The 10,242-nt window shown below is 42.2% G+C and overlaps 1 pseudogene; it reads left to right on the forward strand.

Annotated features, from left to right (window-relative positions):
* The first annotated feature begins 525 nt into the window (after window positions 1–525).
* On the forward strand, window positions 526–8,458 carry LOC121235741 (annotated as a pseudogene).
* Window positions 8,459–10,242: the final 1,784 nt, after the last annotated feature.

Genomic DNA, 10,242 nt, shown 5'->3' on the forward strand with positions numbered 1-10,242 from the left:
GATGAATTTTATAGGGTCCACTTAAAATAAATTTAAATATGTTTAGATATTAAGATAAATTTAAATATATTTATGAGAAATTAAAAATAAAATATAGATCTTACATGTAAAGAAATGTTTAATTGAAAAAATTTATAAATCTTACGTAAAAAGAAAAGTTGAATTGAGTTTAAATGCTAAATTTAATTGAACTAAATTAAAATGAGTTCAATCTAAGTCCAGGTGTAAAGCGCGTTTGCATTCGTTTTTTGTTTTGGGTTATTTAGCGATAACCAAGACGCAGAATGTTTCGAGAATGGCCTACGGCCGGCCAAGTCATGCTAGTGAACCTCACTGGGAACCCACGCCACATAGTCCCCTGGTCCCCCACACGCTCTTTCTCATCCCCCTCTCTCAGACCGAAACATGAATGAATGAACTGTAGGAGATTCCGTGTGTGGGACTCGAGTTGTAATTGAAAGACCCTCTCTCTCTCTTTCTTCCTCCCCAAAACACTATATATACCCCCACCCCCCTTCACTTCTTTCCTCACACTTCTTCTTCTCCATTACTTCCAGCTCCCAATCCTACTCTCAGCCACACCCACAAGAATCTAGTCGTCATGGAATTTACATCCATGCTCCAGTTTTGCTTTCTAGCCTCCATTTCCCTCATCTTTCTTATCCATTATCTCATCAAATTCGACAATTCAAGTCAGCGAAAACTGCCTCACCCGCCCGGCACCTTGGGTTGGCCTTACACAGGCGAGACCTTTCAACTCTACTCTCAGAACCCAAATGTGTTCTTTACCTCAAAACAAAAGAGGTTGGTATATACACCCAAGTCTTGACGTTTCACTTGATTAATTTGATAGCTACTGGTTTTATTAATGGTGGATTTTTCGTTTTGATACGTAGGTATGGCTCAATCTTCAAGACCCACATATTGGGGTGTCACTGTGTGATGATCTTTAGACCGGAAGCCGCGAAATTCGTGCTGGTGACGAGAGCTCATCTCTTTAGGCCCACATATCCTGCAAGCAAAGAGATTATGCTGGGGAAACTGTTGGGAAAATCAACAAACGGAAGGGATAAAAGCTGTAATAAAAGAGTACACTCTACGCACTTAGTGACACCAAGAATTTAACGTGGTTTGACAACTGCCTACATCCACAGAAAAGAGTTTCACTATTAAATAGTGGTACACAAGAAAATATTACAGAGGAGGAGGATCACACTCCACTCAACTCAATTCTCTTCTTTTCTCTCAGAGCTCTCCAGGCTCTCTCTCTTTTCTCTTCTTGGGTGTGTCTGAAGCTCTCGCATGGAGCTTCAATTTATAAGCGAATGTATATCGCATTACCGTATGAATGCATTTAATATGCATTCAATAGACAGTTGGGCGTTGGGCGCTGTGCGCTGGAGGTTGAGAAGCAAGCAGTCATTGTTGACTGCTTGCTTGGGGCAGGGACTTCAACAATTCTCCCCCTCCATGCCTATTTACTTAGATGCTATCCATCCCAGCTATGTCTCTGCATAGCTCAAGCTTCTCACTTCTAACCACTTTCGTCAGCATGTCCGCTGGATTCTCTTTCGTATGGATCTTCACAAGCTTCAACAGCTGTTGTTCCATCGCTTTGCGTATCCAATGATAGCGGATATCAATATGCTTAGTGCGGGAATGGTACATTGAGTTCTTGCTCAAATCTAGAGCACTTTGACTATCACAATGTACCTTGTAGTCTTCTTGACTAACCCCTAGTTCTTGGAGAAAATGCTTCATCCACAATATCTCTTTTCCAGCTTCCGCTGCGGCAATGTACTCTGCCTCAGTTGTAGATAAAGCAACACACTTCTGCAATTTAGACTGCCAAGAGATAGCTCCTCCTGCAAAAGTAAAGAGAAATCCTGAAGTAGATTTCCTGCTATCCAGATCTCCTGCCATATCTGAATCTGTATAGCCTTCCAAAACTGGTTTAGCTCCCCCAAAACACAAGCACATCTTCGATGTACCTTTTAGGTATCTAAGAATCCACTTGACTGCTTCCCAATGATCCTTTCCTGAATTTGAAAGGAATCTGCTCACCATGCCTACAACATGAGCAATATCTGGTCTGGTACAAACCGTTGCATACATCCGGCTTCCTACTGCTGAAGAGTAGGGAATTACTTCCATTTCTTCAATCTCTTTCTTTGAAGAAGGACACGAGCTCTTGCTCAACTTGAAGTGGTTAGCAAGTGGAGTATTGACTGGCTTAGCATCTCCCATGTTGAAACGTCTGATGACCTGTTCAACATATTTTTATTGTGATAGCCACATCCTTTTGACATTCCTATCACGAACAATCTTCATGCCCAAAAGTTGCTGTGCTGGGCCTAAGTCCTTCATGTCAAAGGACTTGGATAGTTCCTTCTTTAGTTTGTTAATCTTGGACCTATCCTCACCAACGATTAACATATCATCAACATAAAGAAGGAGTATGACAAACTTGTCATCCTGGAACCTTCGAATATAGACACACTGATTTGCAACAAGTCTTTTGTAACCATGACTCATCATGAATGAGTCGAACTTCTTGTACCATTGCCTCGGCGCTTGCTTGAGGCCATAGAGACTTTTCTTTAGCTTGCAGACTAAGTGATCTTTCCCTGGAGCTTCAAACCCTTCTGGTTGCTCCATATAGATTTCCTCCTCCAAATCTCCATGGAGAAAGGTTGTCTTCACATCCATCTATTCGAGTTCCAAATTCAAGCTGGCTACCAATCCGAGTATGACTCGGATTGACATCATTTTCACCACCGGGGAAAATATCTCGTCAAAGTCGATTCCCTTCTTCTGTTGGAATCCTTTGACAACCAATGTGGCCTTGTGCTTTATCAGCTTTCCTTGGCCATCTTTCTTCAGCTTGAACACCCATTTGCCCTTTAGGGCTTTCTTTCCTTCAGGAAGTTTCACCAACTCATAGGTCTGATTGTTCTGCAAAGAACTCATCTCTTCTTGCATTGCCTGCACCCATAGGCTTCTATCAGCATGAGTTTGAACTTCCTGGAAGCTCTCCGGCTCTCCCTCATCAATAACCAGAATATAGTCTGATTCCTGATATCTCATCGACGGAATCAGTAAGCGGCCTCTTGCCGATCTTCTTGGTTGAGTTTCATCAACCAAAGGAGGTTCATCACCATCTAACCCTTGTGGTGGTACACCAGCTGCTGGTGGAGAGGGTTCTTGCTCCCCCTGCTCGACACCCTGAGCTTCTTCTTCTGCTTCTGGATCTCGATCCTGCATATCCTCATTATCTGTGGCGAACTGAAATGGTGCAGGATGTGTATAGGAACTAAGCTCTACTGACATCGAGGAAGCTTCAGTTCCTATATCCTGGTTTTCATGAAACACAACGTCCCTACTTCTGAAAATTCTCTTTGTCACTGGATCCCATAATTTGTATCCGAATTCTTCATCTCCATATCTAATAAAGATACATGGAGTTGACTTGACATCGAGCTTCTGTCTTAGCTCCTTGGATACGTGTGCAAAGGCTTTGCACCCAAACACTCTCAAGTGAGAGTAAGAGACATCTTTTCCAGACCAAACCTTCTCAGGAATTTCAAATTCCAGTGGTGCGGAAGGTGATCTGTTGATCAGGTAACAGGCAGCACAAACAGCTTCACCCCAGAATGGCTTTGATAACTTAGCCATACTGAGCATGCATCTTGTTCTTTCAATGATGGTCCGATTTATTCTTTCAGCTACACTATTGTGCTGAGGGGTATATGGGACCGTCTTCTCATGTCGAATACCGCAATCAGCGCAGTATGCAGCGAACCTTTTGGAAACATATTCTCCTCCATTGTCTGTTCGCAGGCACTTCAACTCCTTTCTCGTCTCTCTTTCCACTAGGGTATGGAAATTCTTGAAGTGCTCGAAGACTTGATCCTTTGACTTCAAAACATATACTCAGACCTTTCATGAAGCATCATCAATGAATGTCACGAAATATCTGTTACCTCCCAATGACTCTTCTTCCATGGGACCACATACATCAGAGTGTACCAGACTCAACAACTCTGATCTTCTCTTCGTAGAGGAATTGAACGAGACTCTGCGTTGTTTGCCAAACAAACAGTACTCACAAAGGTTTAACGCTATTCCTTTGGCAACCTTGATGAGTGCCTTCTTCGCAAGCGTATCCAACCCTTTCTCACCCATGTGTCTGAGTCTCTTGTGCCATAGATTCGGTGATGCCTCGTCTTCCGCTGCATTGAGGCTATCAGTATCAATCTTCACATGGGTCTTGTACAATGTACCGCAAATATGTCCTCGGGCGACAACCATGGCACCTTGTGACAGCTTCCAAGTGCCATTGCTGAAGTAGCTATCATAGCCCTGTCGATCAAGGGCTGTTCTCGAAATCAGGTAGAGCCGAAGGTCAGGAATGTGTCGAACATCTTTCAACACCATGGTACAACCAACGTTGGTTTTTATCTGCACTTCGCCAACTCCCACGATCTTTAAGGAATTGGCGTTCCCCATCCTTACCGTACCAAAGTCTCCTGCTTTGTACGTAGTGAAAAATTCACTATGGGAAATGGCATGGTATGATGCTGCTGTGTCTACCGCCCATTCAACATCATAGTTTGCAACGTGCAGACACGTCTCATCACTGGTGGAGAGTATTGCCACATCTCCCGAAAGAGTGACAAGGGTTTCACCATCTTCTTTCTTCAGCTGACTACTTTGACCTTGTTCCCTTAAAAACTTGTGGCAGTTTTTCCTTATGTGGCCTTCTTTGCCACAATGGTAACATTTCATGTTACCCAACTGCTGGTTCCTGCTACTGCTAGACCTTCCACGTGGTTGAGACTTCCCTCTGTTTCTACCTCCACTTCTCCCTCTATCATCACTTCGAGGCCTTTCTCTACTCTCGGTGACAAGGACATTAGTTTAATTCATGCTTGTCTCTTTTCGTCTGGCCTCCTCATTAAACAGGACATCCTTAACCATCGTCATGGTAAGTTTGCCATCTGGAGTAGAGTTACTGAGGGAGACCACCATTGTCTCCCAACTATCTGGTAATGAACTGAGAAGTAGCATGGCTTGTTCTTCATTGCCAAGATTCAGGTTGACGAATCCGAGTTGGTTAAGTAGGTTTTGAAACTCGCTAGTGTGCTCGGCAACAGAGGTGTCGCTCTTCAACTTCAAGTTAACAAGCCGTATCATCAAGAGGGCCTTGTTTCGAGCAGTCTTAGCTTGATACATATCCTCTAACTTTTTCCAAAGGCTATATGCATCTGTCTCCTAGGCCACGTGGTGAAAAACACTATGGTCAATCCATTGTCTGATCTGACTGATAGTCTTCTTGTGCATCTTTCTTCGCACTTAATCCATAACTTCATCTGGCTTCTTCCCTTCATCTTCCAAAGGGTCAGACAGATCTTTACAGTTCAATAGATCCTCCATCCGAGGCCTCCAAAGACTGTAGTTTGAGGCAGTCAGCTTTATCATGGCGCCTGATGCTGAATCCTCCATGGATTTAGACTAATTCTAAATACAAAATGCAAGTACAGGATCTTTGAAGTGGAATGTCGCAAAACGGACAGCACCGTTGTGTCCGGAACGCTTGATTTTGTTGGAAACAAGTCTTGTTTCGTCAAAATCAGACTCAGATAGCTCAAGGAATGAGCAAAAGAACCAAAACAGGAACACTGTCGCGCGTGCAGCACGTGGCGCGACTAACAACGCGTAGGCGCGTGTTCCTCACGCACCAGAACCTCACTGGAGCGCATGGAACGCGTAGGCGCATGTATTTAACGCGCCTCCTAGATTCAAGTGCGCGTGGACTTCAGCTCAAGACTCTCTCAGGAGCGCGTGTGGCGCAAGCCGAGAGTGGGTTCACGCGCTCGTGCCTCTCCTTGGGGCGTGCGGCACGTGTCGAGAGTAGGCTCACTCTCTGATATTCAGACGGCGCGTGGTGAAGCGTGCGGCGTCCATCCGGACTCTGGTTTTCACCGCTTTTCTTGTCTCGATGAGACGAACACAGTGGTATGTTCAAATTTGAAAATTGAGCTACACACTAAAAACGAGTTTTTTGTAAAAAAAATTCTTCCCAACAATCGCTCTGATACCGCTTGTTGGGGAAATCAACACAGTGGAAGGGATAAAAGTTGTAATAAAAGAGTACACTCTACGCACTCAGTGACACCAAGAATTTAACGTGGTTTGACAACTGCCTACATCCACAGAAAAGAGCTTCACTATTAAATAGTGGTACACAATAAAATATTACAGAGGAGGAGGATCACACTCCACTCAACTCAACTCTCTTCTTTTCTCTCAGAGCTCTCCAGGCTCTCTCTCTTTTCTCTTCTTGGGTGTGTCTGAAACTCTCACATGGAGTTTCAATTTATAAGCGAATGTATATTGCATTACCGTATGAATGCATTTAATATGCATTCAATAGACAGTTGGGCGTTGGGCGCTGCGCGCTGGAGGTTGAGAAGCAAGTAGTCATTGTTGACTGCTTGCTTGGGGCAGGGACTTCAACAGAAACAAGCCATCTTCTTTCACCAGGGAGACTACCATGCCAAATTGAGGAAGCTTGTTCTTCGTGCCTTCATGCCCGAAGCAATCATAAACATCGTCCCCGACATCGAAGCCATCGCCAAAGATACTCTCCATTCTTGGGAAGGCCGGTTAATCAACACTTTCCAAGAAATGAAGAGAGTGAGCCCCCCCAGCTTGAAATTTCCCTGTTAACTCAATAAACAGAGCGAAACAGGGCTCCTTCCTCTGTTTCAAATTGACTTCTGTTACCTGTAATCCTAACCAAATTTCTGTGTTCTTTTGCATTGCAGTTTGCATTCAATGTTGCCCTGCTTTCCATATTTGGAAAAGATGATGTTCTCTACCGAGAGGATCTGAAGCGGTGCTACTACATTCTTGAGAAAGGGTACAACTCAATGCCCATTAATCTGCCAGGCACACCCTTCAACAAATCCATGAAAGCAAGAGAGGAGCTTGCTCAGATCTTGGCCAAAATCCTCTCCACCAAGAGGCAGATGAAGCTCGACCACATCGACTTGCTCGGATCTTTCATGGGTGAAAAAGAAGGCCTTACTGACGAGCAGATTGCCGACAACATCATCGGAGTCATATTCGCAGCTCGTGATACCACCGCCAGCATTCTGACATGGATCCTCAAGTATCTTGGCGAGAACCCCAGTGTTCTTCAGGCAGTCACTGTAAGAATCCTTAACTAAAAGTCAATGATCTTTTTCATGACCTAGATTTTCCAACATCAAGAAAACAATGAGGAGTTCACTTACATTTTCTAGTGCTTGTGATTTTTTTTTTTTTTTAACAGGAAGAGCAGGAGGCCAGAATGAGGAGTAAAGAAGGGAGTATTGCAGAGAATGTTCTCTCTTGGGTAGATACCAAAAAGATGCCAATCACTTCAAGAGTAATCCAGGAGACACTTAGAGTTGCCTCAATTCTATCGTTTACTTTCAGGGAGGCAGTAGAAGATGTAGAGTATGAAGGTCAGTTACTGCAAAATCTACTTTTAGTAAATATATTCTTCATTCCTTTGTACTAATTTGTGTTTGGAATTTCTTCTTCAGGATATCTTATACCCAAGGGATGGAAAGTTTTGCCACTCTTCAGAAACATTCACCACAGCCCAGACTTCTTCCCAGAGCCTGAGAAATTTGATCCCTCAAGATTTGAGGTAAATTTGGATTCAACAAAATGGATTCGATTTATTGATATATTCTACTTTCTAGAGCAAGATTCTAAATTGTTTTTGAATTATCTGACAGGTTGCTCCAAAGCCCAATACTATTATGCCATTTGGCAATGGGATCCACTCCTATCCTGGGAAGGAGTTAGCAAAATTTGAAATATTAGTCATCCTCCATCACTTGACCACAAAATACAGGTAGGTAAACTTCAATAATAGGATCAATAGTCTTTGGCCTTGTTCACCCAGTTATTATGTCTTTAAAAGGCCAGCTTCTAAAAATAGCATTTCTTGGGAGTTTCTGCATGCTGACATGATTTCTGCATCAATTATTTGCAGGTGGTCTATGGTTGGTACACATAATGGGATTCAGTATAGCCCTTTTCCTCTTCCCCAGGATGGTTTGCCCATCAGATTTTCTCTGAAGAGAGAGACTACTCCAGAAAACTAGTTCCAAGCACAATAATGACCTTCTATATACAGAAAGAAAGGAATCAACAATTGGTTTAATGAAGAAAGAAAAACTCCTCCATTAATTTTGGGACAAGACACCCAAAGGAAAAAATTTAAATATTAGAATGCTAAAGGAAAAGCCAAGTGTACAGAAGAGCATTCTTTTTCTTTTCTTTAAAGGGATGAGGAGAAAAGTTCCTCAGGGTTTAGGTTGGTTTATATAGATCTAGGAAGGGTCTTGTTATCTTCTTACCAATATAATGTGCCGCAAGGCATCGGTTTTAAATTCAATGACCAAGATTTTGATTCCACGTGATTTGACAAGTTTGCATTTCCTCCCTCTACCCGTCTCTGTTCAATGTTCATCACAGTAACCTTCTTATATATTGATGTCATCCCATTATCAAGCACTTTATTAACACCAAAATAGCATTGGCATCATAACTTATTTCAAAGAATGTTACGCATTGAGAATTATGGAAGATGGACGAGATTGTAGATCGAGGCCAATATGAGTAAGAATTGAAGTTTGAACTGAAGTCTGCATGAATAAGAACTGAAGTCTTCAAATAAGTAAAATAGAAAGATCAAAACTCACTGTTTGGTTTAAGGGGAGCGTAAGTGGAAATAAATAGGACGGTGTCGTTTCGTGACTGTCGTTTAAGTCATCAAATGGCTGAACATGAAATAAATCTGTGTAGTTTCCATAATTAATTCATGTAAATTGATTCATTCGTCTATAAAAGGTAGTCGTAAGTTAGAAAGGAGGCCAACTTCAGTATTCAGTGTGAATCAACTCTATCTCTCTATTTCTCACTATCTCTCTCTCTCTATCTCTTTCTCTCTTTAATTCTTGGAGAATTCTTCATATTCGTCGAGGGGTCCATTACAATTGGAATCAGTTGTCAGTGATGGCGGAGGGAACAAGATCATATGCACATATCCTTGATTTTGTGAATCAATTGCGACAACAGCAAGAATGGCAACAGAAGTAGATCGAGGATGCTATTGCGGTCCTAGCTCAGCAGCAAGAAACAACAAGGTTGGAAAGGGAATCTCAGGATAGGAAGTTTGCTAAATTATTGCAGCATCTTTTGAAACCTCATAATCCTCAGTTGGAAGGTAATACACAGAATACAAGAAATGGACAAGGTTTTCATCAATCAAGAGATGGTGAAACAGATGATGGTACGGGGAGGTTTATTGCAGAAACATGGGTGACAGATCTAATATGAGGCCAATTAAGCTGGATTTTCCAAGATTTGGTGGAAAAGATCCTACAGCTTAGATTTATCAAGCAAATCAGTATTTTCTGTCTCATCAAGTGCCTCCTGGTCAGAGGATTTTTCTGGCTTCATTTCACATGGATGATGATGCCTTGGTGTGGTTTCAGGATGCAAGTGAGTCTGGAATCTTTCATTCATGGGAGGAATTCATTCAAGCAGTGCAAGTTCGATTTGGTTCATCTGCCTATGATGATCCTATGGAGGCATTGACACGTTTAAAACAGGTTTATTCTATTACTGCTTATAAGACTGAATTTGAATTGCTTTCCAATCGTATTAAAGACATTTCTGAAAGGAACAAATTAAGCTGCTTTTTAAGTGGCTTAAAATATGAAGTTAGACTGCCTATTAGAATGTTAAATCTTTCGTCCTTGAATGATACCTTTGGATTAGCAAAAATCCAAGAGCAATATGTTTGGAGTACAAAGAGGTCATGGAGAGGTAATTCTAATGATTCTCAAAAATCGAATGTGGGGGCTTCTGTTTTAGGAAACCCTAAGATACCTGCTGTTAAGTTGCCTTACCAGAAAACAAATGAGTCTTAGATGTAAGAGAGAAGAAGGAAAGGTTTATATTATTTCTGTGATGAGAAATGGCAACCAGGCCATAAGTGCACTAAACCAAGAGTTTATGTGTTGGATGGAATGGATATGGGTGAAAGTAGTGTCAATGCAACTGAGAAAGAATTAATTGTGGAGGAGATACATGAGGAACCTGCAGCTGCAGACCTAGCTTCCATTTCTTTCCAAGCTATGGTTGGGTCACCAAGTACTAAAACCATGCGAGTGG

Source organism: Juglans microcarpa x Juglans regia, chromosome 6D, assembly GCF_004785595.1.
Source record: "Juglans microcarpa x Juglans regia isolate MS1-56 chromosome 6D, Jm3101_v1.0, whole genome shotgun sequence".
Classification (NCBI taxonomy): Eukaryota; Viridiplantae; Streptophyta; class Magnoliopsida; order Fagales; family Juglandaceae; genus Juglans; species Juglans microcarpa x Juglans regia.